Source organism: Pleurodeles waltl, chromosome 12 (genome assembly GCF_031143425.1).
Source record: "Pleurodeles waltl isolate 20211129_DDA chromosome 12, aPleWal1.hap1.20221129, whole genome shotgun sequence".
Classification (NCBI taxonomy): Eukaryota; Metazoa; Chordata; class Amphibia; order Caudata; family Salamandridae; genus Pleurodeles; species Pleurodeles waltl.
Window position 1 is genome coordinate 385,956,663 of NC_090451.1, and position 25,983 is coordinate 385,982,645.

Genomic DNA, 25,983 nt, shown 5'->3' on the forward strand with positions numbered 1-25,983 from the left:
GTCCCAACATTCTAATATGCAGAATCCTACTAGGAGTTTGTAGATTATATTTATCTAGTTTACAAAGAGTATTGTTGCTCTTTTTGTGAGGATTAGGGATTTTATGTCAAGTCCTGACGAATCGCCACTATATCCCTGTGATGATATAGGCAAGAAACACTTTGACCATAGATCCTGTATTGTAGGGAACACTCACACACTGTCTTTTTATACATACACCAGCAGTTGGGGTGTTAGGTACGCAAATCTTCACTTTATATGGAACCAGACCATTGCAATCTTTTGTTTTCCCCCTTTTTCTGTTTTTAATCTTGACATTGATGTCAGGTCATAATAAAGATTGTCTTTTTGACACCCATCGTCAATTTTAACTTGCTTATTCCAGTTAATCACACACTCATTTACCAACGGAAACTTCTTCAGAATAGATCTTTGGCAAAGAACCCTCCTGAGGGGCCAGTCAGGCATTGCAGTGCCAGCCTGATGAGTAGCATGGCCCAATGATGAAATATGTCACCTAATGGTGAGTGAGGGCTTTTGTCCCAAAATAGCTAGCACCTGTTGGGACCTAAGAGTCCCACCCCAGTCGGTAGAGTGAAGCCACACATTTTGTAACCTGGCACCTTTTGTGTACATTTGATGTCAAGCTATGACCAGAGCATTAAACCATATCCTACCATTCTATCTGAAATTAAACCAATTTTGGCACTATGTTAATGATACAGCACGGCAAATAATACATATTGTAGGAGAGTGGAGCATTATGCAGTGAGGCTGGTTACGTCTCACTATGCAATACTTTCACAATATCCCAAACTGGGTCCTTTGGATTCACAATAATAAATCCCTAGCTCTGTCCTGGTAGTGTAGCACAGAACAGTCAGCCTGTACCAGAGGAACATGCTTTTCAGAGTACTAGCATGGATAATAAGTGAAGGACACAGCTTGAAATAAATCTGACACCAACTTATACAAATAGAGCACATTTGTATATAAGTTTAGACATCAAAATGAACACAATTTGATCAGTATAGCCAGAGTTAGGGATTTTAGAAGAAAAAATAAATCAGTTCAGAGTACCACTGTCAAGCTTTAACACTACAATCAATGGAGATAACAGCTACTGACAGTAGGGCACTTTCTGGTCAAGTCTGATGGTAACCATTGGGGGTTAGGTGATGCGGGTCCCAGGACCAGGGTCAGCAGTCAGAACATATTTTACCTGGCTTATAGAGCTCAGGTGCAGAGTTACCCTGGCAGTCCTTGGTGCTGAAAGCGGGTGGAGCAGGTGCTGGAAAAACACACTGGTGACCCTCAGTCACTTGCAGGTCCAGTTCAGGGGAACCCACTTGGGGTTACGATAGTGTGGATCCTTGAACAAAGGTTCACCAGGCAGTACAACTTTACCTAGCTTGTATGGCCCCGCTGCAGAGTGGTCCTGGCTGTCCTATGTGCTGAATGCGGGAGCTGCGAGCGCTGGTTTTACCACTTAGATGGAGAGGGCGAGCAAACCGATGCAAAAGCTTGACAACGAGTCACTGAGGTGGATGATTGAAGGTGCTTCCGGTTTCCTTCGAGGTGCAGCATCGAACAACGGTAATGATAGCTTGGCTGGCCACCACCAAACCTTGGCAGTGGCAAGCACAGTGTACGGTTACTTCAACGCCTTGAAGTCAGGGGAAAAGAATAGCCACCTATAACTTGCTGGAGGTCAGGACTACATTTACCACAATGCACTAGACCATTTACCTTTGGGTGATCTCTCCTTCCGGGAGCATGCTTCTGTGTACTGAAGGGGACTAGTACATCTTGTTCAAGGGAGTTATGGAGTTGCTTTTGGTGCTCAAAGACATTCCTCTAGCCTTTGAAACCAGTCTCTGATCTGAGAAGAGTCACAGTTGTGCATTTGCACATTTAGGGGCACTAGGGGTGTAGGTGCAAGTAGCCAATGGTCTACTATCTCCAGTGGCTGATTCGCTCCTAAGGTCACCACATTCAGGGGGTGTGTCCACTTTTTCTATCCTAAAACCTCTATTTGAGACTTTTCAAAATAGCACAACCCACCCTCAGCTGTTCAGCTCAGGTAGCCTACCTTAGGGTGTGGTTAGCCTTCTGGAGGTGCACACCTCCTGACTACCTCATTTTCCCACTTGTCGAGATGCAAATGTGCCTGGAGACAGGAGGATGGCTTTGTCCTTCTTTGGGAGCCAACCTTATTGCATATCAGAGGTGGGTGGGCTCTAAAGCTCACTGCCTTGATGTGCCTTTTCAGTAGCCATCCTGTCAGGGAGGGATGTGACTCCTCCCACCAAGACAGGCCTTTGTTTCTGACACCTGCGAGTGTTCATACTTCCTGGCACGGGGTCAGATTCCTGTCTCAGTGGCAGCAGCTGCCTGCCTCAGCACAGAAAACCCTAGGGCAACCTGGTGGGAAAACTCTAAGGTAGCCACCTGGATGCATGTCACACTACATCTGACTTTGGAATGAAGTGAGGTTTAATGGGACAAGTCATTTGATACAAAACATGTCATACTTCAACTGGGCATAATGGAGTTGGCAACCTCGGGATGGCCAGGTGCCAGCCTATGTTAGCCTACTGACCCATGACCACTTATAGCAGGCTTAATGGAAAGACACTACTATAGGGACATATAAGCTTGCATTTATATCCCCACTCCTATAATATAATAGGAGGCCTACATTAGGGGTGACTGGCATATATTAAAATTAGTGCTTTGACCATGCCACACATGGTGAGGCACTGGGGCTTGGTTAGCAGGCTCCAGTGCACTTTCACAGTCATAACCATCAGCACTGGGACAAAAATGTGGGACTGACCAACACACATACACACACACATATATATATATATATATATATAGGAGGTATATATATATTACCTCCTGGTGGTTACCTCCTGGTGGTTCCCAGTAGGTAGTTATAGTTAGGACCATGTTTCCATAGGAAACACGTTTTTGACTTGCCTATATCTTTGGCACCGTTTGACGAATCTTCACAAAAATAAGTGTCACGGAGAATCTTGTGCATGGAAAGTTTCAAGGTGACCAGTCAAGCAGGGGCAGAGAAAAATGGGGCTAAAAAAAGGTTGGGTTTCCTATGTTAATTTCCATAGGATTGTTTAGACATGACTACAGGCCGAACCACTGGACAGATCTACACAAAATTTGACAGAAAGCTAGCAGTCGGTATATTACCCTTTCACGTATTTGGTGTGAATCCGTTCAGTATTTTTTGAGAAATTTAGGGAAATTCAAATTTGCAAATCTCTGGCCGTGCAGTATTTGCGAACAAAGACAAGCTTGTGCAGGGAAATGCACAGCTGTGATTGGCTGCCAACACTTCAAACCAGGAAGTGTTGGCAGCCATCTTGGAACTCAGCTTCAGCCGAGCCCCAGAAAAAACAGTAAACATAAAATAAAAGGGGCCAGATTAGAGACACCATGACCACTTAGCACTGGAAGGGGGTCCCAGAGGGAATCCCCAGATCAAAAAAAATATATTTGTTTGCCACAAGTTCATGATATTCGCGAATTCACTGCAAAAACAAAATTAAAAAAGCTAGCGCGGACTTCTCTGCTTGTTTTTTTTTTAGGCCTCCAGGTGGGCCAGGTCCGGGGGCATTAAACATTTTGTATGGGAGGCCCTCCAACTCCCCCACAGCTCCGGGAACCACCACCTCCCCAGTGCTTTTATTTTTAAATATTCAGGGGGGCCATGCCCCCCCACTGCCCTAGGGACCACCACTTCCCCAGGGCTTTCCCTTATGAATATGCAGGGGACCCCGGCCCTCCGCTGCCCTCAGGACCGCCACCTCCCCAGGGCTTTCTTTTAAAATATGTGGGTGGGCCCGTGGTGCCCCTGCTGCTCTTGGGACCGCCACCTCCTCAGGGCTTTCAATTAAAATATGCAGGGTGGCCGTGGTCCCCTCGCTGCCCTGGGGACGCCACCTCACCAGGGCTTTCCATGAAAATATGCAGGGGGGCTGCAGCCACCCCCTCTGCCATGGGAACAACCACCTTCCCAGGGCTTTCTTTTAAAATATGTGAGGGGGGCCTGTGGCCCCACTGCTACCATGCGGACTGCAACCTCCCCAGGGCTTTCAATTAAAATATGCAAGGGGGCCCATGCCCCCCCAACTGCCCCGGGAACCCCCACTTCCCCAGATCTTTCATTTTATATATCCAGGGGGGCGTAGCCCCCTCCGCTTCCCTGGGGACCGCCACCTCCCCATGATTTCCTGTTAAGTATATGCAGGGGGGCCTGCAGACCCCTGTGCCTCGGGACCACCACCCCCAGGGCACAGTGTGAAATAAGGAAAGGCCCTGGGGACCACCACCTCCCCGGGATTAAGTCCTTATTTGAGGGGGCAGCATGGCCCCCCCTCATGGAGCCTCTAGTAGCCCTGGGAATTGCCACTCCCCAGGGCTGTCTCCTGCTATGGCCCGGGGTGCCCACCCCTGGGACATAACTGCTTGCTGTGGCTTTACTGCATTGCTGCAGCCAAGCCACAGCAAACACTCTGCTGTTTGACAGCAGAACCTGTAAAGCAGGCCCGCTGTCAAACAGCAGAGCTTTCATCTCTGTCCCCTGCATGTATGCAGGGGACAGAGATGAAATGCTTCAGCAAGCACAGAGCTGCTGTCAAAGCAGCTCTGTGCTTGCTGAAGCAATGGCACAGCAGGTGAAGTCTTAAGGTTTTCCCTGCAGTATCAGGTAGCCCGTACGGGCATTTTATTATAAAAAAAAAATATTTAAGAGCTCCCTCGCTGTCCCAGATAGCCCATAAAGGGCTAAAAGGAAAACAAAAACAAAAAAACACTGAGTTTTAGGTGCTTGAGTCCAGCTGGACTCATTTCAATGTTTTTTTTGTAAATAAATAAAATATTATATTTAAAAAAATAATTTTTTGATCTTAAATTGGAAACAAATAACTCTTTTTAAGTATATGAAACATCAAAGACTAAAAAACTCTCTCTCTCTCTCTCTCTCTCGCTCACTTTATTTCATTGTCTCTGTCTCTCTTTCAATCAATTCCCCCACTCACACACCAAGTCAGACACTTACACACCCACTCACAGTCCCACTCAGACACTAACTAAAATTGTGCCTTCGCCATGCACAGGTAATTACTTCACATGTTAAATCACTGATGACATATTTTATGCCATCTTTCATATTCTCACTGCAACATTTGCTATAAGATTATTGATGAGACAACTGTGCATGTTGGGGGGGTGAGTTCTGGTCACCTTAGGGCATGAATTTTAGTTACTTGAAAGAACTCCAACTGTAACTGCTGAATTTCTATGATTTTTTACGAGTAAATTCAGAACCTAACTATAACATCCCTGTAACCTTTGTTTTTTTGTGTGAATATATATATATATATATATATGTATATATATATATATATATATATATATAGCGATCACCCTCTAATCGTGCATATTACAGTTGCTGCAAAAGTATATACCCTCATGGGCCTACGTTCACTAAATTGCAAAGGGTAACAGAACATAAACATTGACCTCTGATGACATAGAGCTGGAGACGTTTTCCATCTGTTGTCCCTTTTCGGCCTCCTATTTGCTGCTAAGGGGATTGGATAAGGGTAATGGGTTTTAACTAATGAAAACCAACTTTCTGTTCCTGCTGTTGGCCTCCTGATAACAGGCCATGAGTACCAATAACAACCCCAAGGGTACAAAAAGTAAAGCCATTTGTAGCTATTTCAAACAGGTACTACCCCTGGTTTCCTATATTTGGCACCTAAGGCTAGGCTACACCTACATCACTGCAATTGACCTGGCTACTACCCTTCAGTCCTTCACACAATCCTGGAAAGAATGATACCCACGATTAGCCCAGCAGTGGCATATACTCTTCTCTGTATACAAGATACCAACAGCAACTATAAATTAATACTAAGATCATGAACACAATTAATTCTAAATAGAATGATATCTACCTCTTTCAGTCCAGGAATGTGCCTGAAGCTTCACTGCAGAAAGGATCATAAACGTGTCTATTGTCATTGCAAATTAATAATAACATTGACCTATGCCCTTATTATATGCCTTTCGGATGGTGGTATGAGGCATGTGTGTCGCTTGAAGACTTCTACTGCCAAGGATTACCTTGAATATGGTGGTGCCCTCTTGTGATTATCTTCAACTCCATCATTACCCCGCCCCACAATACGTATAGAATCCATAGTTTTTAAGTTGAACAGATAACAAAATACCAGACATGACCCTACAAGGATACAATTTTCTTATGGTCACTATGTTTGACTAAACAATATGAATTTTTCATAAAAAAAGATATGCATAGTCATGGGAGAAAAGCTTTGTGAATCTGGCCACATAGGTTTTCTCTTATACCCCAGATCCAGGGGCTGTTACCAATGAGTCAATGTAATGTTAACTTTAATAACTAGAATGTGAGTTATCTGAAAGGCTTTTTCCTTCGCTCACAATTCCTTTTTCTTCAGAACTAGATATGTTGTATGTTGTTCTTACCTACCTGAAAAACAACAGTGACTTTTCTTCATGTGCTCCCATTAAGTAAAACAGTTACCTAACTCACAAATTGCTCTGGCAGAGGGAAATCCTCACAAATCGACGGGTGCGGACCCCTGATTGGCTGCCACTGGCATCAGTCCATTTACATATGGCCACAGCCAGTAAACCACTCTGAGGTCTGTTCTATTTAGGGTGCACTTGCTAATGTTGGTTCTCACTGCCCGAATTCACTATGTGATGCATAGTGGACACCGGCAGGGAAAATCAGCAATGGGGGAAAAAATGTTTTGTTGTTTCTGAAAATCAAACTTCCGGTTTGGATTTTGTTTCTAAAAAAAATCAGAGTATGGTGTCTCGACATTGTGACTCAACCACCATTCATTTCTAATGAAAATGCTCCTGCTGCGTTGGCCGGGGCCAAGAGAAATAAATCGCCGAGTAAGTGAAGCCTAAATAGGGCAGGTGACCTGCTATGCACGGGGAAATTAAAGCCCATAGTTATACTCTGTTTGCGCCATACTTGCATCATTATTTTTTACGCAAATTCGGCGCAAACTGAACTCCATATTTATACTTTATAGACCTGTCCTGCGCCAAAGTTATGGAGTTTGAGTCATTTTTTGTACGTGAAAACCCACCTTGTGCTAATGACATGCAAAGTAGGCGTTCCCGTGCAAAAATGACTCTAAGGCATGTGCGCCTTATTTATCCTCCCGCGTCATTTTGACACACAGGAGGAGGCGGGCCTTAAAAAATGGCACCCAGCTGGATTTGCACAGATTTTTACGCCTGGGTGAGGGCAGGCGTTAAGGGACCTGTGGGCTCATTTCCATGGTCTCTGACCATGGAAGCAGTCCACAGGTACCCTTCCCTGCCCCCAGGAACACCCCCTGCCACCCTTGCCCACCCCTGGAGGAAACCCCTGGATGGGGAACCCATCTACTTTAAGTAGAGGTAAGTAATGTATTTATTTTTTTAGGTGGCATAGAGGGGGCCTAACTTGGGCCCCCCTACATGCCACTGTGCCCAATGGCCATGCCCAGGGGACAGAAGTCCCTGGGCATGGCCATTGTGCAGGGGGGCATGACTCCTGTCTTTGCTAAGAAAGGAGTAATTTCCATGGAGGTTGTGCGTCAAAAAATGACACTAGTCAGGTTAGAGGCATTTTTTTTTACTCTAACCTGACTTGCACCATTCTTTGACACACAACCCCCAGTCTTCCCTACGCCTCCGCTGCCCATTTAGAGTCAATTATTTTCACGCTAATCAGGCTGCAGCGCCGGCTACGTTCATTCCTTAAATATGACGCCCAGCTGGCGTGTTGGAATGGCGCAGGTTTGCATCAAAAAGTATAAATATGAGCCAAAGCCTTTTCGACCCTAGTAGTAGGTAAACTGATCACCCATATAAACCTTAATAGCCTCCTAAGTTATTGAAAAATGACACACTGATAAGGACATCTCAGTGAAGAAAGAACATTTTCCTAGTGCTTAATTTGTAAAACAATAAGTGTTAGGGCTAATTTTTGTTCTCTGAAGCTCTCAGCCGGTGCTATTGAATGTCCGCGTTCCGAACACCATGGCTGCCTAATCTTGATTTCACCCTAAGCCTCATTATTCGACCACCAGACGCTCCCTACTCCTCTATCTTACTCTTGCATGTTCCTGCTTTCTCTATATGTCTCTGTGTTTTTTTGTGTTTCTATTCATGCTTCTTTTCACCCCTAGTGTGTTTTCTCTCTTCTGCTCTGGGTCAAAGTCTGATGAGGACAAATCAGTGCTGGTCCCTTAAAATGAGAGCCGGTGGGCGCCACCTGCAACCCCCGGCCCAAACGCAGTGCTGTATCCTCCAAACCTTCTGGCAGAAGGCTGCACTTTCAATTCAGTATCTCAGGCAAAACATCATAGAGCCCTCAAAAATGCTTCATTAGAGGCGTCACGAGGACATGTCTAAATTGCACGCTAATTTACAGCTCAGATAACAAAGAGTGCTGATCTCAACAAATGAAAACGTATACTTTGCAATAATTGCCTTCCTGTGGAAACACGAGACAGGTCTTCGTCTAGAGTTGCTGAACCCACACAACTGTGCGGAGCTTGGCTGGTGAGAGAACACACTGTCCTCCCACCACTGACATGTAGCGGGAAGGGGAGTGCTCATACGTAGCCATTCCCTGTGTTCACAGAAGTGTGATTAAAATGTATTTACCGTAAACTCTACACCTAGGATTTAAACACCGTTCGTAAGCAAAGACACTTGCTTTAGAGGGATTAAAAATAATCTGCTCAGTCAAATCATAAACGATTGTTTATTTATTCATTAGCATATGTTATTGTATTTTGTCGCAGGCACAATGTCTTCTCGAACAGAGCTGTGGGACAGATGGCATCCGATATTTCTGATACTGCCTTTGCTATATTTAGACGCAGAGAGAGTGAGTCTTCCTGCCTGTATTTCAGTTGGTATCCTAACAACATTAGAAAAGGCACAAGCCTTAAATCTGACAGTTTTTTAAAGAAATAACAAACGAGTCATTATGAATAGAAAAAGCTTACCTTTTATACAGAGGGACACATTTTCAGACCACCACAAAACTAATTAAATATATACATCCATTTGTATTGTGCTTTTAAATTTTAAAGCGATGAGCATATGACTAGGAAAACATTAACTATCGGTGGACTGGAAATCGTCCTTTTTGTGATGTTGAGGTGTCTTTCTACGTCGTATAACGATCTGAGGTGTGGGAAGCTTTCTAGTGATGTGTGTAATTTTAGGTAGTGAACACAGCAACAATCAATGATGGAGTTGTGGAGGAACTGGCTAACAAAAAAAGTTGCAGGTAGATAGAAAAATGAATTGGAGTCAGTCACATATTTGTCTCTTCTTACAATACATGTGCAATGGATACTATGGTACCAGAATATTGTAATCAAAATTTCGCCAAGCAGATTCATGCCCTAAACATTGTTTACACACATATGGACTCATTGGAGTAAATAATATGTAATCTACAGTTGATGGAGAAACATTTTTATAAATTCTATTTGATACCCAATCTTTCTGTTCAATTATATTTTTTATAAGGATTTTCTGTCATCCAACCTACTGTTGAGGAGAATACCTGATGAACGTTGTTGAGTCTATGGGAGTCATTACAACATTGGCGTTAAAAGCTGCTTACCGCCGTGCAGAAGACCGCCAACACAACACTGCGGCCGCGGAATTCCGCCACAGCTATTATGACCCACATCTCGGAATCCGACAAAATCCAGACACCCACACAAGTCCGCCACACCAAAGGTCTGTGATAAACTGGCGAAAACAAAACCTCCACCGTCACACCAACAGAAATACACCCACACTATCACGACACACGAATCCACGCAGCGGTCTTTCAACCGCTGTATTCCATTGGCGGTACACACCGCCGCACTCAAAATACACACACTCGTACAAAACACTACCACATTGGACAATTCGAAATACACACACCTGATACCCATAGACACACCACTCCTACACACCCAATACACTATAAAACACAAACCCACATCACCCACAAACTCCTATGAAAACTATTACAGAGAGAAGGCCAGAGAGAGACACCACCATTCACAAACTAGCATCCACAGGCACACAACACCATCACCCACACAACGTCCACGCAAAAAACACCACACACCACTACATATCACCACACTTATCACCACATACATCACCCCACACATCACCTATACCACCCCATGGCACGGCAAAGACACCCCAGGTTCTTGGAGGAGGAGCTCAGGGTCATGGTGGAGGAAATCGTCTGGGTAGAGCCACAGCTATTTGGAGCACAGGTGCAGCACACCTCAATTGCAACGAAGATGGAGCTATGGCGAAGAATAGTCGACAGGGTCAACGCAGTGGGACAACACCCAAGAAATTGGGAGGACATCAGGAAGAGGTGGAACAACCTACAGGGGAAGGTGCGTTCGGTGGTCTCAAGACACCACCAGGCGGTTCAGCGGACTGGCGGCGGACCCCCACCTCCTCCCCCACAACTAACAACATGGGAGGAGCAGGTCTTGCCGATTCTGCATCCTGAGGGCCTCGCAGGAGTCGGTGGAGGAATGGACTCTGGTAAGTCAAACCTTTAACTACCATATCCCCCACCATACCTCCATGCTATCACATACCCCTACCCACACCCCCACCCCTATCACTCCAACTCCTCACAAATGTACCAATATCACAAACCACCCATCCCAACACCAAGCCCTGCATGCAACACCAACGCATGGACACCCATCACTAAAGCATGCACCCTGCACATACCCATACAACCCCCTAAACCATCATCACACAAGCCCCCACACAGGAATGCCCGCACTGGGGTACACGGTCACCCACCCATTGCACACCATGACACACACAGATGCAATAATCATGCCTTTCCACCCCTGCAGGACCACTACCCAACGTCACCAGACAGGAGGGTCCAGACATCTCCACTCCACCCACAGTAGAGGCCCACAGTGATGACAGCACCTCTGTCCACCTGGATCTAGATGACCAGCCCGGACCATCTGGGGCCTCGGGACAGTCGGTTCCCCTCAGACAGGCACAGACCACCACAGACCTTCCACCCTCTGGAAACACCAGCACAGCACCCACCCAGCGGGCCAATATCTCCGTCCCCAGGACACGTCAGTCAGCTGTGTAACCACCACTAAAGGGAACCCAGGATAACCTACCACCCCAACAACAACAGGGACCTGGGGGCAGTGGCAATGGGCACACGGTCCAGGGGAACTGGGAGGGCTGCTGTGCGACAGGGGGCAGACAGGCCAAGGGAACCCACTCTCCTCGAGGCCCTCTCCTCCATCATGGGAGCCTACCACCACCCCCATGAGAAAATGGCAACGGTACTGGCCAAGTTACAGGAGACCCAGCGCATGCTGGAGGAACAGTATTTGGGGTTCAGGGAGGAACTCTGAACCATCAGCTCCGCCCTGGGCACCATCGTAGGGGTTCTGAAGGAAGTACTGAACACCAGGAGGGACACTGTGGCACTACAAGGGGCCCCTGACACCAGCATGGACGATGAACTGCCCACCACCTCCGCCGGCGCTAGTGGACAGGAGGCACTGCCACAGGACCACCACACCAGCACCCTACCCCCTGCAGAAGGAGAACCACCCCGCAAATGGTCCCTGAGATCCAGGAACAAGACAGAGCACAATGTCAAGACCCCCGACAAGAAATGAGACCACCCTGATTGTCATCCCACTGTCCCACTTTGTCACCCTGTCCATATTGAAACTGCCCCAGCTCCACTTCCTATGCCCAAATGGGCAATGCACCTGTGAGACTAATAGACTGGACTCTGCCATGGACATTCCTCCGCCATCAACCCTCACCATTTAACTACCCCCTCCAATAGTGAGCACTTAAATAAACTCACTTAAAGCACAAAACAATCTGGAGTCTGTCTGTGATTTCGAAATAGTGTATTTGCAATAACAGTGACAAAATGTACATGAAATAGTAATGTCAACATACCTATGTCACACAGCTCTAGTCCCTGAGGAATCTAAGTAGATGACACACGTTGGGACCCATACCTGTGAAACCATAAGGGAAAGTGACAACTCAGTGACCATATACTGGGTGAAATCGACTGACAGGAGAGAGGTTGAAGTGTAAAAGTACATGTAGTAGGCAGGAATGTATTCTCACCTGTGTTTCACTGGAAATATTGCTGGATGACTGAGTCCCTGTTCTGCATGACTTCTTCCTCTGCTTCCTCCTCATCACTGTCCACAGGCTCAACAGCTGCCACAACACCGCCATCTGGATCATCCTCCTGCAGAAAAGGCACCTGTTGTCGCAAAGCCAAGTTGTGAAGCATACAGCAGGCCACGATGATCTGCCACACCTTCTTTGGTGAGTAGAATAGGGATCCACCTGTCATATGGAGGCACCTGAACCTGGCCTTCAGGAGGCCGAAGGTCCGCTCGATCACCCTCCTAGTTCGCCCATGTGCCTCATTGTAGCGTTCCTCTGCCCTTGTCCTGGGATTCCTCACTGGGGTCAGTAGCCATGACAGGTTGGGGTAACCAGAGTCACCTAATAGCCACACACAGTGCCTCTGGAGTTGACCCATCACATAAGGGTTGCTGCTATTCCGCAGGATGTAGGCGTCATGCACTGAGCCAGGGTACATGGCATTCACATGGGAGATGTACTGGTCTGCCAAACATACCATCTGTACATTCATGGAATGATAACTCTTCCAGTTCCTGTACACCTGTTCACTCCTCTGGGGGGGGGCAAAGCCACATGGGTCCCATCAATGGCACATATGATGTGGGGATATTCCCGAGGGCATAGAAGTCACCTTTCACTGTAGGCAAATCCTCCACCTGAGGGAAAACGATGTAGCTCCGCATGTGTTTCAGCAGGGCAGACAACAATCTGGACAATATGTTGGAAAACATAGGCTGGGACATCCCTGATGCCATGGCCACTGTTGTTTGAAAAGACCTACTTGCAAGGAAATGGAGCACTGATAGCACCTGCACTTGAGGGGGGATTCCTGTGGGATGGCGGATTGCTGACATCAGGTCAGGCTCCAACTGTGTACACAGTTCCTGGATTGTGGCACGGTCAAACCTGTAGGTGATAATCAAATTTCTTTCCTCCATTGTCAACAGGTCCACCAGCGGTCGGTACACCAGAGGATTCCGCCATCTCCTCACATGTCCCAGCGGACGGTGCCTATGAAGGACAACAGCGACCACAGAGTCAAACAACTCAGAGGTATGTACCCATAGTCTACACAGAACACCATTCATACACAAAATGTGGCCTGTATGTGTGTTGAGAGTAGGCCTATGTATGTGTGACGCAGTTGGTAATTAGGCCATGTGGGCCCCTGAAATGGCGGCTGTCTGACCTCTAAAGTGGGACAATGGGATGTGAGGTAACTGCGCTGGCGTTGTACACCGTCGCGGTAGGCGGTTGAAGACCGCGGCGTAATGCTGCATTGGTTAACATTGGACCCTATGGGTCCCAGGAGCCAATGACGATGTACTTCGGCGGTGATGGTACGAACCGCGCGGACATGACCGCCATTTTCTATCTGTTGAATCACTCGATACTTGATCTTCGACAGGAGAGGACCTACACTGCAAGTGCTGCTGTGACCTCGGTCTGGAAGAGACAATGACTCGTGCGTCTAGGGAAAGGGCCCCTGCCTTCACATCGGAGGAGTTGGAGAAGCTCGTCGATGGGGTCCTCCCCCAGTACACGCTGCTCTACGGTCCTCCAGACCAACAGGTAAGTACACACAGAGCATGTTGAATGGGCTATGCCTGTGTGGAGAGGGCTGGTTGTAAGAAGGAAGGGGGCAGAGTTCTGCATGCATGAAAGACGGTGGGTGCATGTGCCACATGGCAAGGGTAGGGATGGGGGCCACTCACCTTGACGGCGCAGTTGGTAATGACTTCTCTTCTTCCCCTGTACATTTCATGTAGGTCAGCACCCACCAGAAGAAGGATATTTGGCGTGCCATCGCCAAGGACGTCCGGACCCTGGGGGTCCACCACAGACGGAGCACCCACTGCCGTAAAAGATGGGAGGACATTCGTCGCTGGAGCAAGAAGACTGTGGACGCTCAGCTGGGGATGGCCTCCCAACGTGGGAGGGGTGCCCGTCGAACCATGACCCCCTGATGTTCAGGATCCTGGCGGTGGCCTACCCGGATTTGGATGGGCGCTTGAGGGCATCACAGCAGACACAAGGGTGTGAGTACACTCTCATTCAGCTGACTTTGCGCGCAGTGGAGGGGTCTGGGTGGGGGAGGAGGACTGTGGGTTTCCCTAGGCCAGGGCGAGTTCCGTAGGCTAGGCCCCTTCGGAAGGCATGGCCCTGTGGCCCCCCACACCACCTCTGTAGAGTGCCAAGTACAATTCATGCCCCTGTGTCATCTATGTGTGCATATGTCGTCCATAGCCTTGTAGGCCATTTCCCAGGAATTGCACTGTAGAGCCCAACAGCGCGACGTAGTGCAGGGGGCTTCTGTATCTGTCTTGTCCGCCAACGGTAGCGGTAAGCCATGCACTCAACATGTCTTTCTTCTGTCCCCCCCCTTTTTTGCGGTCTCCCTGTTCTTGTGGGCATTAGCATTATCAGGCGGAGGAGCAGTGGCACCGGAGCATGAGGGAGCTGCATCCCACATGGCCATGAGGGCCACACTATGGACTCTGAATACACCAGTGGGACGGAGGGCGAGGGGAGCACCACGGCGGTGACAGGAGCTGAAACCAGTGACACGGACTCGTCCTCCGATGGGAGCTCCCTTGTGGTGGCGCCAACATATGTGCCCCCCACTTCTACAGGTACAGCCGCCACCCCCCCTTCCAGCCCCGCTCTCCCAGCAGCCCCTCAGAATTCGCCACGTGCCCGCTCACCCAGGAGGGTGGGCATCACCTTCACCCCAGGCACCTCCGCCCCTGCCCCTGTCACCTCTGCTGCCCTCAGTGAAGAGGCAATTGACCTCCTCAGGTCCCTCACTGTTGGGCAGTCTTCCATTTTGAATGCCATCCAGGGTGTAGAAAGGGAGTTGCAACAAACCAATGCATTCCTCGAGGTCATTCATTCTGGTCAGGCTGCCCTTCACCAAACCTTTCAAACTCTGGCCTCAGCACTGATGGCAGCCATTGTCCCTGTGTCTAGCCTCCCCCTCTCCAACTTCCTGCACCCCAACCCAATTCCCTGTACCTCTGCCCATCCCAAGCACACCATCAGACCAGCCTGCACACACCTCACCACACAAGGGTAGCTCAGGCAAACATAAGCACCACACATCCCACAGGCACTCACGCAATCATCACACACATACAGACACACCAACATCCACTGCCTCCACTGTGTCCCCCTCCTCGTTGTCTCCCTCCTCCCTCCCAGTCTCGTCTACACTCACACCTGCATGCACTACCTCTACATCCATTACGTCCCGCACCAGCACACCCACCAGCACACCCCGCTCACGTGCAGTCACCACCCCCACTACCATTCACACGTCCCCTGTGTCCTCTCCCAGTGTGTCTGTGACGCCCCCTCCGAAGATGCACAAATGCAGGCACACACCCACCCAACATACATCCACCTCACAACAGCCTCCAGCGCATGCACCTGCACCCAAAGCCACAAAACTTACACCTCCTACAACCACCACCTCTTCCTCCACTCCCAAACCCCCTCCAGCTACCCATCACAGTGTCTCCAAACAACTTTTCCTGTCAACCCTTAACCTATTTCCCACCACCACCCCATCTAACTCATAGGTCCCAAACTAGCACCTCGGCCACAAAATCTCCGGCACCAGGGGTGCCTGTTGTCACAGGTATGTGGAGTGCACCGGCCACCAGGACAGCCAGTGTGTCACGGAGCCACAGCACTGCCAGTCCCCCCCTGTGAAGCGCCAGAAGTTGGCCAGTGCCCGGCGGGAGAGGGGGAACTGTCCACACTCCCACCGGGACCCAAGCCGCTCCCAGGGGTCCCGGTGGGAGTGTGGACTCAGCTATGACTCCTCCCAAGGTGGGGAAGGCCCAGAAGAAAGCTGGCAAGTCTGGGAGGAGCAGCACGGCGGAGAAGACCACCATCATCCCCGCTGGTCAGGAGGGCCCCGCCAGCCACAGCCCAGCTGCCCAGGAGGGCCCCGCCAGCCCCATCGTCGCTGTCCAGGAGGGCCCTGCCAGCCACCGCCCAGCTGCCCAGGAGGGCCCCTCCACCCCCATCGTCACTGCCCAGGAGGCCACTGCCAGACCCATCATCGCTGCCCAGGAGGGCCCCGCCAGCCACAGCCCAGCTGCCCAGGAGGGCCCCGCCAGACCCATCGTCACTGCCCAGGAGGGCCCCGCCAGCCACCCAGGAGAGCTCCTCCAGCCACATCCCAGCTGCCCAGGATGGCCCCGCCAGCCACAGCCCAGCTGACCAATGAAGGACCGCCAGCCCCAGCCCAACTGGGCAGTGAAGGACTGCGAAGTCAAGCACCGCTGAACAGGGCAAGCACCGCTGAACAGGGCAAGGACCGCTGAACAGGGCAAGCACCGCTGAACAGGGCAAGGACCGCCAAGTCAAGCACCGCTGAACGGGGCAAGGACGCCAAGTCAAGCACCGCTGAACAGGGCAAGGACCGCCAAGTCAAGCACCGCTGAACATTGCAAGGACCTCCAAGTCAAGCACCGCTGAACAGGGCAAGCACCGCTGAACAGGGCAAGGACCGCCAAGTGAAGCACCACTGAACAGGGCAAGCACCGCTGAACAGGGCAAGGACCGCTGAACAGGGCAAGGACCACCAAGTCAAGCACCGCTGAACAGGGCAAGCACCGCTGAACAGGGCAAGGACCACTGAACAGGGCAAGGACCGCCAAGTCAAGCACCGCTGAACAGGGCAAGCACCGCTGAACAGGGCAAGGACCGCTGAACAGGGCAAGGACCAGCAAGTCAAGCACCGCTGAACAGGGCAAGGACCGCCAAGTCAAGCACCGCTGAACATTGCAAGGACCGCCAAGTCAAGCACTGTTGAACAGGGCAAGCACCGCTGAACAGGGCAAGGACCGCCAAGTCAAGCACCGCTGAACAGGGCAAGCACAGCTGAACAGGGCAAGGACCGCCAAGTCAAGCACCGCTGAACAGGGCAAGGACCGCCAAGTCAAGCACGCTGAACAGGGCAAGGACCGCCAAGTCAAGCACCGCTGAACATTGCAAGGACTGCCAAGTCAAGCACCGCTGAACAGGGCAAGCACTGCTGAACAGGGCAAGGACCGCCAAGTCAAGCACAGCTGAACAGGGCAAGCACCGCTGAACAGGGCAAGGACCGCTGAACAGGGCAAGGACCGCCAAGTCAAGCACCTCTGAACAGGGCAAGGACCGCCAAGTCAAGCACCGCTGAACAGGGCAAGCCCCGCTGAACAGGGCAAGGACCGCCAAGTCAAGCACCGTTAGCCCATGAGCGGCAGGGGCACTGACGCAACAGGGACCGACATAGGTGAGTGGTGCACTCTGGGCACTAGTCCCCCTCCAGAGCCAGCGGAGACATGCATCCACTATGTCTGTCCTTGGCAGGATGAAGCACTCTGGGCACCAAGCCCCCTCCAGAACCAGTGGAGACATGCATCCACTACGTCTGTGCTTGGCAGGATGAAGCACTCTGGGCACCAAGCCCCCTCCAGAACCAGTGGAGACATGCATCCACTACCCTAGTCCTTGGCAGGATGAAGCACTCTGGGCACCGAGCCCCCTCCAGAACCAGTGGAGACATGCATCCACTACGTGTGTCCTTGGCAGGATGAAGCACTCTGGGCACCAAGCCCCCTCCAGAACCAGTAGAGACATGCATCCACTACCCCAGTCCTTGGCAGGATGAAGGACTCTGGGCACCAAGCCCCCTCCAGAACCAGAGGAGAGATACATCCACTACCCCAGTCCTTGGCAGGATGAAGCACTCTGGGCACCAAGCCCCCTCCAGAACCAGTGGAGACTGTCATCCACTTGAGAGACTGTGGCTTTGCACTCCCCAGGATTGAACAGTGGGCAAACCACTCACTGTAGAGACTTGAGAGACTGTGGCTTTGCACTCCCCAGGATTGGACAGTGGGCAAACCACCCACTGTAGAGACTTGAGAGACTGTGGCTTTGCACTCCCCAGGAGTGAACCGTGGGCAAACCACCCACTGTAGAGACTTGTGAGACTGTGGCTTTGCACTCCTCATGATTGAACAGTGGGCAAACCACCCACTGTAGAGACTTGAGAGACTGTGGCTTTGCACTCCCTAACATTAAACAGTGGGCAAACCACCCACTGTAGAGACTTGAGAGACTGTGGCTTTGCACTCCTCAGGACTGAACAGTGGGCAAACCACTCACTGTAGAGACTTGTGAGACTGTGGCTTTGCACTCCCCAGGATTGAGCAGTGGGCAAACCACCCACTGTAGAGACTTGAGAGACTGTGGCTTTGCACTCCCCAGGATACATCGATGGGAATGGAGGCCCCTCATGGATCTGGTGTCGTGCACTCATCCAGCTGAGGTGCCCTCCTTCCCTTCCCCCTGAGGTGCCTGTTGTATTTCTATCTGATGCCCCTGCAGTGTTCTCTCTGTTTTGATCTGGTATCGTGTGTTGGCCTCGCCCATGCATTTTGGGCCCAGTGGTCCACGGACTATAAATGGTGCAATACCTGGACTACTAATCTTGGTGTATATTTTGTTAATAGTGTATATATGTATATTTTTGCTTACTGAATTTTGATATATTACAATAGTTACACTCATTTCCTTTTGTCATTGCATTCTTCCGGGGGGTTTGGGGGTATAACTGTAATGTATAGATATGCATTGGTGTGTATGTTGTAGTGGGTGAGGGTGGGGGTGGGGTGGGGGTGTTGCGTGTGTGTGCCCCTGTTTTTTGCCTCCCCTGTGTCGTAGGTGCAGTACTCACCGTGGTCTTCGCCGCCGGCGTTGGTGCTCCTGGTAAAGGAGCAGGAAGACTATCGCAGGGAGAATATGGAGTTCCGGCTCCATGGTGTCCTCGTTCCTCGTGGAGTGTGATGAGGTGAACGTTTTCCCTTTGAAATTCCTGTTTCCGCCGTGTTTTTATCCGCGGTGAATCCGCCCCGGAAAAGGTGGCGGATTGGCCTGTCATAATAGTGTGGGCGGTACATTGTCCTCCGCCTGTCTGTTGGCGGTGACCGCCGAGCTGTTTGTTTGTACCGCCGTGGTGGTCTGAGTGTTAAAGTGGCTGTCTTTATTGGCGGTTTCCGCCACGGTCGTAATTCCCAAAAAAGTTCCGCTGGCCTGTTGGCGGTCTTACTGCCGTTTTAACACCGTCCGCCAGGGTTGTAATGACCACCTATATCCTGAAACTGAGTGATATCTAGGACTTACTTATTGGGACAACAACGGCCACCCTCAGTCTTGCCAGTGGTGTAACAAAGGCCCCCACAGCACCTGCAGTGCGAGGGACTGAGCTTCAGGGGCTGCCCTCAGCACAGTACCCGGGCTTGAGAGCTTCAGAGTGAGTCCCGAGGGGAGTCCCTCCTTTTACTTTGCAGGGGGGGGCTCAAGTTTCATTACGCCACTGGGTCTTGCATGCATGTATGTGGTATTTGTTCAGCATGAACCTTGCTGGAAGGCAGTAGAACACTGCTCTTGGACTAATGAGAGTTACAGCGACCAGGAAGTTATTTTTATATTTTTAGAGACCACCAAAAATTACAGCCATTTCAATTTACCACTTCATCAGCCACCCCACATCACCCACACCATGTCTACAGAGACACTAACTGCTCCCATATGGAATCCTTTACATAAAAAAGGGTTCAAAATGTACAATTCCTAACATGATTAATAAAGAATTGTAAAATATTTCTTAGAAAAAAGGTGATGGTTCTGTTTTATGAATTAAAAATAACTGTATTAAGCTATTGTCCAGAAATATTTTGGCAGAGTGGGGTTGAATCTATTGTTAATTTTATATGGAGTCAGATTTCTGGATGTATTGCATGCCTCACGTTTTGCAAATGCACTCAAATAATGCATCTTGCCATTTGCTTACTGGAGTAAACAAGGCTCAATGATTTTCCTGAATGCAGAATATTGTATCCCATTGTGCCTGGCTGTCCAACATCTTGTAATAAATCTGCCCTATGGAAATGGTGCCTGTTTTTGAGGACTACATCAGCAAACAGTCAGGTTAAAGGAAATAGGTTCACACTTACAAGTAAATTGTTGGACAATCTAGCTCTTCACTAGTGCATTATGTGGGATTTAAAAAGTTGTAGGCCATAGAAGTGGGAATACTTTCCATAAGGCATAGCCTATATAATTAAGGTCAGGACCTAAAACATTTCAACTAAAATCTTGTATTTCACAGAGCATGACATAAAACCAGTATCTGGGTATCTCTATATGAGCTTTCCGTCATTGCATCCAGACAATCTGCACAACAGTCATATGTGTAAAACAAGCCAGAACCTATGGCTTTGCCAGTGCTTGTTAGCAGTATCAAAGAAAATGAGTAACAACAATGATTTTCCTGTGAAAAAATACATTTTTAAAAGTTACATTGTCAAAACCTGAGACTGTGCAATAAACATTTACTAAGGTCTGTGGAAGGGATAGTGGTCTTTGGAGTGGTTCACCCACTCATATTAGGCCCTTCACACAGCTTCCTTTGTAGTCACTCCTGACATGTTTCTGAAATACCTCATCTACATCTCTCACACATCACTGTCTTTTCACTGTATTGTTCTGCATGGAGTTCCTTGTGTCACCTCCTTTCAACATGTTCTCTCATATACACACGCACACGTATACACCTAGTCTTTCTCTCACTCCTCATTAGTAAACACAGCTTTCTCTTTTCCTTTGGTTCTCTCAATATTTTAAACACTGTGTATTGCTCCTTTACAGTGTTACAAATGGGGTCTCTGGTTGACAGTCAGTTTGCACTCTGTCCAAGCAGAGACTCACTCCAGTCAGGGTAAGTGAGATGCACAGCTCAAATAATCCCTGCTCATCCCCTTGGTAGCTTGGCACAAGCAATCAGGCCTATCTCAGAGGCAATATGTAAAGTATTTGTACAAAACACGCACAGTAACACAGTGAAAACACAACAAAAGGACTCCACACCAGTTTAGAAAAAATAGTAAATATTTATCTAAGTTAAACAACCAAAATGCCAAAAATCCAACATAAACAAGCAAAGTTATGAATTTTCTAAGATTAAACTTGAATATAGTGTTTAGAAACACAACGACTTTAATTTAGAGTATTGTAGCGTCATGACGGAGTCGTTCTCAAAAATCCAACACCAATGGCACTGGTCACGGAGTCACACAGACTTCCAGGTACAGTACCTTTGGTAATTGAAGAAACAAGCCATTGCAGAGGGTCGGGGAGGAGAGGCATTGCTGGATCCAGTGCGGCATTGGTTCCTTATTGCAGAGCAGGTGATGTGGTATTGGTGCGAAGCATCGGTTCCTTACACTCCGGCAGGGTCGATGTCCGGCGGGTCAAGACGTGATGAGGCAACCTCACGGGGTCGTGGTCACGCCAACGGCCTGTGAGAGCTGCATCAGAGTCGGGTGTCACGAATGTCAGTGACATGCAGTCAGGATTCATGAAGTCACAGGATGTAGCTGGGTCAGGCCTGCTATGTTGGCTGGGTCGTCAAATTCCAGTGGGGCCCACGGCTTCAGTTGCAGGCAATGTCGTGGACTCAAGCAGTGGCGTCGGTCTGGGCTTCGTCCAGAGTCGGTGCACAGTTTTTTCTTGTGGTTTGACTAGCGTTTACTCACAGGGGCCCAGCTATTGGAGTAGGCACCACCTGGCTTACTAGGATCCACAGCAAGTAGACCCAGAGGCGGGTTAGTGAAGGCTTTGCTGTCTCTGAGACTTCTTAACAGGAGGCAAGCTAAGTCAAAGCCCTTGGAGATACTTTACCAGCACGATTGCAGAAAGCAGAGTCCAGTCCTTTCCCTCTTAGGCAGAAGCAGCAGAAGCAGGCCAGCACAGCAAAGCAATGGGCAGAGTGGTAGGTCCTCCTCAAGCATCACGCTCTTCTCCTTGGCAGCAGTTCCTCCTGGTCCAGAAGTGATCTAGAAGTCTGAGGTTTTGAGTACACTACTTATACTCATTTCTGCCTTTGAAGTTGGCAAACTTCAAAGGAAAGTCTCTGTTGTTCAGAACAGACCCAGGCCTGGCTCCAGACGCACTCCAGGAGGGTGGAGATTGCACTGTGTGAGGACAGGCACAGCCCTTTCAGGTGCAGGTGTCAGCTCCTCCCTCCCCACTGTAGCCCATGAGACTCATCAGGATATGCAGGACACTCCTCAGCTCCCTTTGTGTCACTGTCTAGAAGGAATTCACAAAAAGCCCAACTGTCAGTCAGATACAAGTTGGTGTTTGTCCATAATGAAGGAATGGTTTGCATAATTAACTCTGAATTGGGAAGATAATTTGTTTTGGATGTGAAGAGGAATATCGTCATCGGGGATATTGAACCTTTGTAATTTTTAATATAAGTGAACATGCCTGTGGATTTGGGGGGACACATTTACTGCAAGTAGGATACAGTGGAAAGAAATTCAAAATACAGTTATAACTTCTCGTGTTTTTAGGGTGCTATCTGAAAATATGATTTTTATCCTGATGATCACACCTTAATGATTTATTCTCTGTGTGAGGTCGAAACGTTGACACAACTCACTGTGGGTTCTTCTATGATGGGATTGGTGACTTCAGTACACCTGGATTGAAGGGGTACTCTTTGAAGATCACTTTAATTTTCAACCACAATTTTTGTACATATTGTGTATATCACCTGCCACTAATCTGTCACGCTATTCACGTTCACTGCGCCAGTACTGCAGGAGCACCTGCATAGACTGATTAACAAGTGTATTGTTGAAAACATATTGTTTAAATAAAGGGAACAGGTATTAGATCAACTTTGTTGACAAAGGTAATACACTCTTGCTGAGGAAGTTAAGGGCCATACTTCTCCCTTGGGGCCTTGATAGATTTTGCTATATTTACACACCCTGGCCCTAGGGTTACTGGGTTTGCCTCATTTTTTTAAACACTTTCTATAAGTGGCATTTTCAAACGGAGAATCTAAAAACCAACTTTGCCAAAAGATGTATTTTTAAATAACGAGTTCAGAGACCCCAAACTCCATATTTCTATCTGCTCCAATGGGAAACTGCATTTGAAAGATATTTAAAGGCAGTCCCCATGTTAACCTATGAGAGAGATAGGCCTTGCAATAGTGAAAAACTAATTTGGCAGTATTTCACTATGAGGACATGTAAAACACATCAGTACATGTCCTACCTTTTGAATACATTGCACCCTGCCCACAGTGCTACCTAGGACCTACCATACGGGTGACTTACATGTAGAAAAATTTAAACTTTAAGCCTGGCAAGTGGGTACACTGGCAAGTCGAATTGGCATTGCAAGATTGCACACACAGACACAGCAGTGGCAGGTCTGAGACATGTTTACAGTCCTACTCATGTGGGTGGCACAATCAGTGCTGCAGGCCCACTAGTAGCATTTGATTTAAAGTTCCTGGGCACCTCTAGTGCACTTTGCTAGGGACTTACTAGTAAATCAAATATGGCAATCATGGATAAACCAATCACCATTACAGTTTAGACAGAGAGCATATGCACTTTAGCACTGGTAAAAAAAAATAGAAGGAAGGAGGCAAAAAATGTGGGAATGAGCCTGCAAGATGGGCCAGGTCCAGCACACACACTTTGACATACAATGATTATTTTGTTGCTTTGTGTGCTCTCCAGTGTGGTCAAAGATTGGATCAGCTTGTAATCTGAGCATGTAATCTTTATGACTAAATGACAGGGACTGTGAGAAACTCACACTGTCTTTGTCCCAAATGAAGAGCTCTCAATTGTGCACCATTTTGAACACACACTGACACTCTGAACAGACCTAAACACCTCCGTTTCCAGTATGTGCTGTACAAGAGTGCTATGTTGCATGAAAAAAAAAACGAAACCACATCTGAATAAAGGAAATATTCTTAGCAAATACACGATGAAGTAAAACGTGTGAAATCTAAATAAGAACTGCAGTACTGGGATAGATTATTTTAAGAGTGTTTATTGGCATTGTTGAGAAATCAGTGTTTTTAAATGTAATGAACATAAATATAGAGCTTAGTAGGGACGTGTTTCAAAGCCAGTTTCTAATTACTACTGGGTGGGAGACTTGGCAGGTCCCATCCCACTTAATGCACTGTTTTTCACTAATTGTATGTACAACAGCTGTGCTGAATCGGGGCGTATATTGGTCAGTAAGATTGGGGGGCGGCGGATGTAATATAGATTTTCCGACAATCAGGCTGGCATATAGGGGGTCATTACAACATTGGCGGTAAAAGGCGCTTACCGCCGTGCAGATGACCGCCAATACACCGCCACGGCCGTGGAATTCCGCCACAGCTATTATGACACACAGCTCGGAATCCGCCGAAATTCAGACACCCACACAACTCCGCCCCCCCCAAAGGTCAGTGATAAACTGGCGATAACAAAACCTCCACCTCCACGGCAACAGAAACACGCCCATGCTATTATGACACACAAATCCACGCGGCGGTCTTTCAACCGCGGTATTCCATTGGCGGTACACACCGCCGTGCTCAAAATACACACAGATCTCCAAAACACCGCCACATTGGACAATTCAAAATACACACACCTGATACACATACACACACCACTCCCACACATCCAATACGATATAAAACACATACCCACATCACCCACAAACCCCTATGACCAAAATTGAGAAAGAAGGCCAGAGAGAGAGCACAGAATAGACAACCCCATCACACAGAGGCACACAACACCATCACCCACACAACATCCACGCAGCAAACACCACACACCACTACACATCACCACACTCATCACAACATACACCACCCCATGTCACGCCAAAGACACCCCCGCTTCTCCGAGGAAAAGCTCAGGGTCATGGTGGAGGAAATCATCCGGGTAGAGCCACAGCAATTTGGATCACAGGTGCAGCACACATCAATAGCCAGGAAGATGGAGCTATGGCGCAGAATAGTGGACAGGGTGAACGCCGTGGGACAGCACCCAAGAAATAGGGAGGACATCAGGAAGAGGTGGAATGACCTACGGGGGAAGGTGCGTTCAACGGTCTCCAGGCACAACATTGCGGTTCAGCGGACTGGCGGCGGACCCACACCTCCTCCCCCACAACTCACAACATGGGAGGAGCAAGTCTTGACCATCATGCATCCAGAGGGCCTCGGAGGAGTCGGTGGAGGATGGGACACTGGTAAGTCAAATCTTAACTATCATATCCACCACCCTACCTGCATGCTATCACACACCCCCACCCTCACACCCTCCCCTATCACTCCAAATCCTCACTAATGTACTAATAACACAAACCACCCATCCCAACACCAAGCCCTGCATGACACAACAAAGCATTGTCACCCCTCACTAAAGCATGCTCACTGCACATACCCAGAACAACCCCCAAACCATCATCAAACAAACCCACACACAGGAATGCTTGCACTGGGATACACAAACACCCACCCATTGCACACCATGATACACACACATGCAATAATCATGCTCTTATGCCCCTGCAGGAACCCAAAGGACTGTCACCACACCAGAGGGTCCAGACAACACCACTCCACCCCCAGAAGAGGCCCACAGTGATGATAGCAGCTCTGCCCTACTGGATCCTGATGACCAGCCCGAACCATCGTGGACCTCAGGACAGTCGGTTCCCCTTGCACAGGCACAGCCCAACACTGACCTTCTACCCTCTGGTAACACCAGTACAGCACCCCCCAGCGGGCCCATA

General features: G+C 48.8%; 1 protein-coding gene across 1 annotated transcript in view; it reads left to right on the top strand.

The window, feature by feature from the left end:
* The window catches only part of LOC138266998 (ninjurin-1-like), a 284,052-nt gene that overhangs the window by 231,298 nt on the left and 26,771 nt on the right, over positions 1-25,983 (top strand). The window lies entirely within an intron of this gene.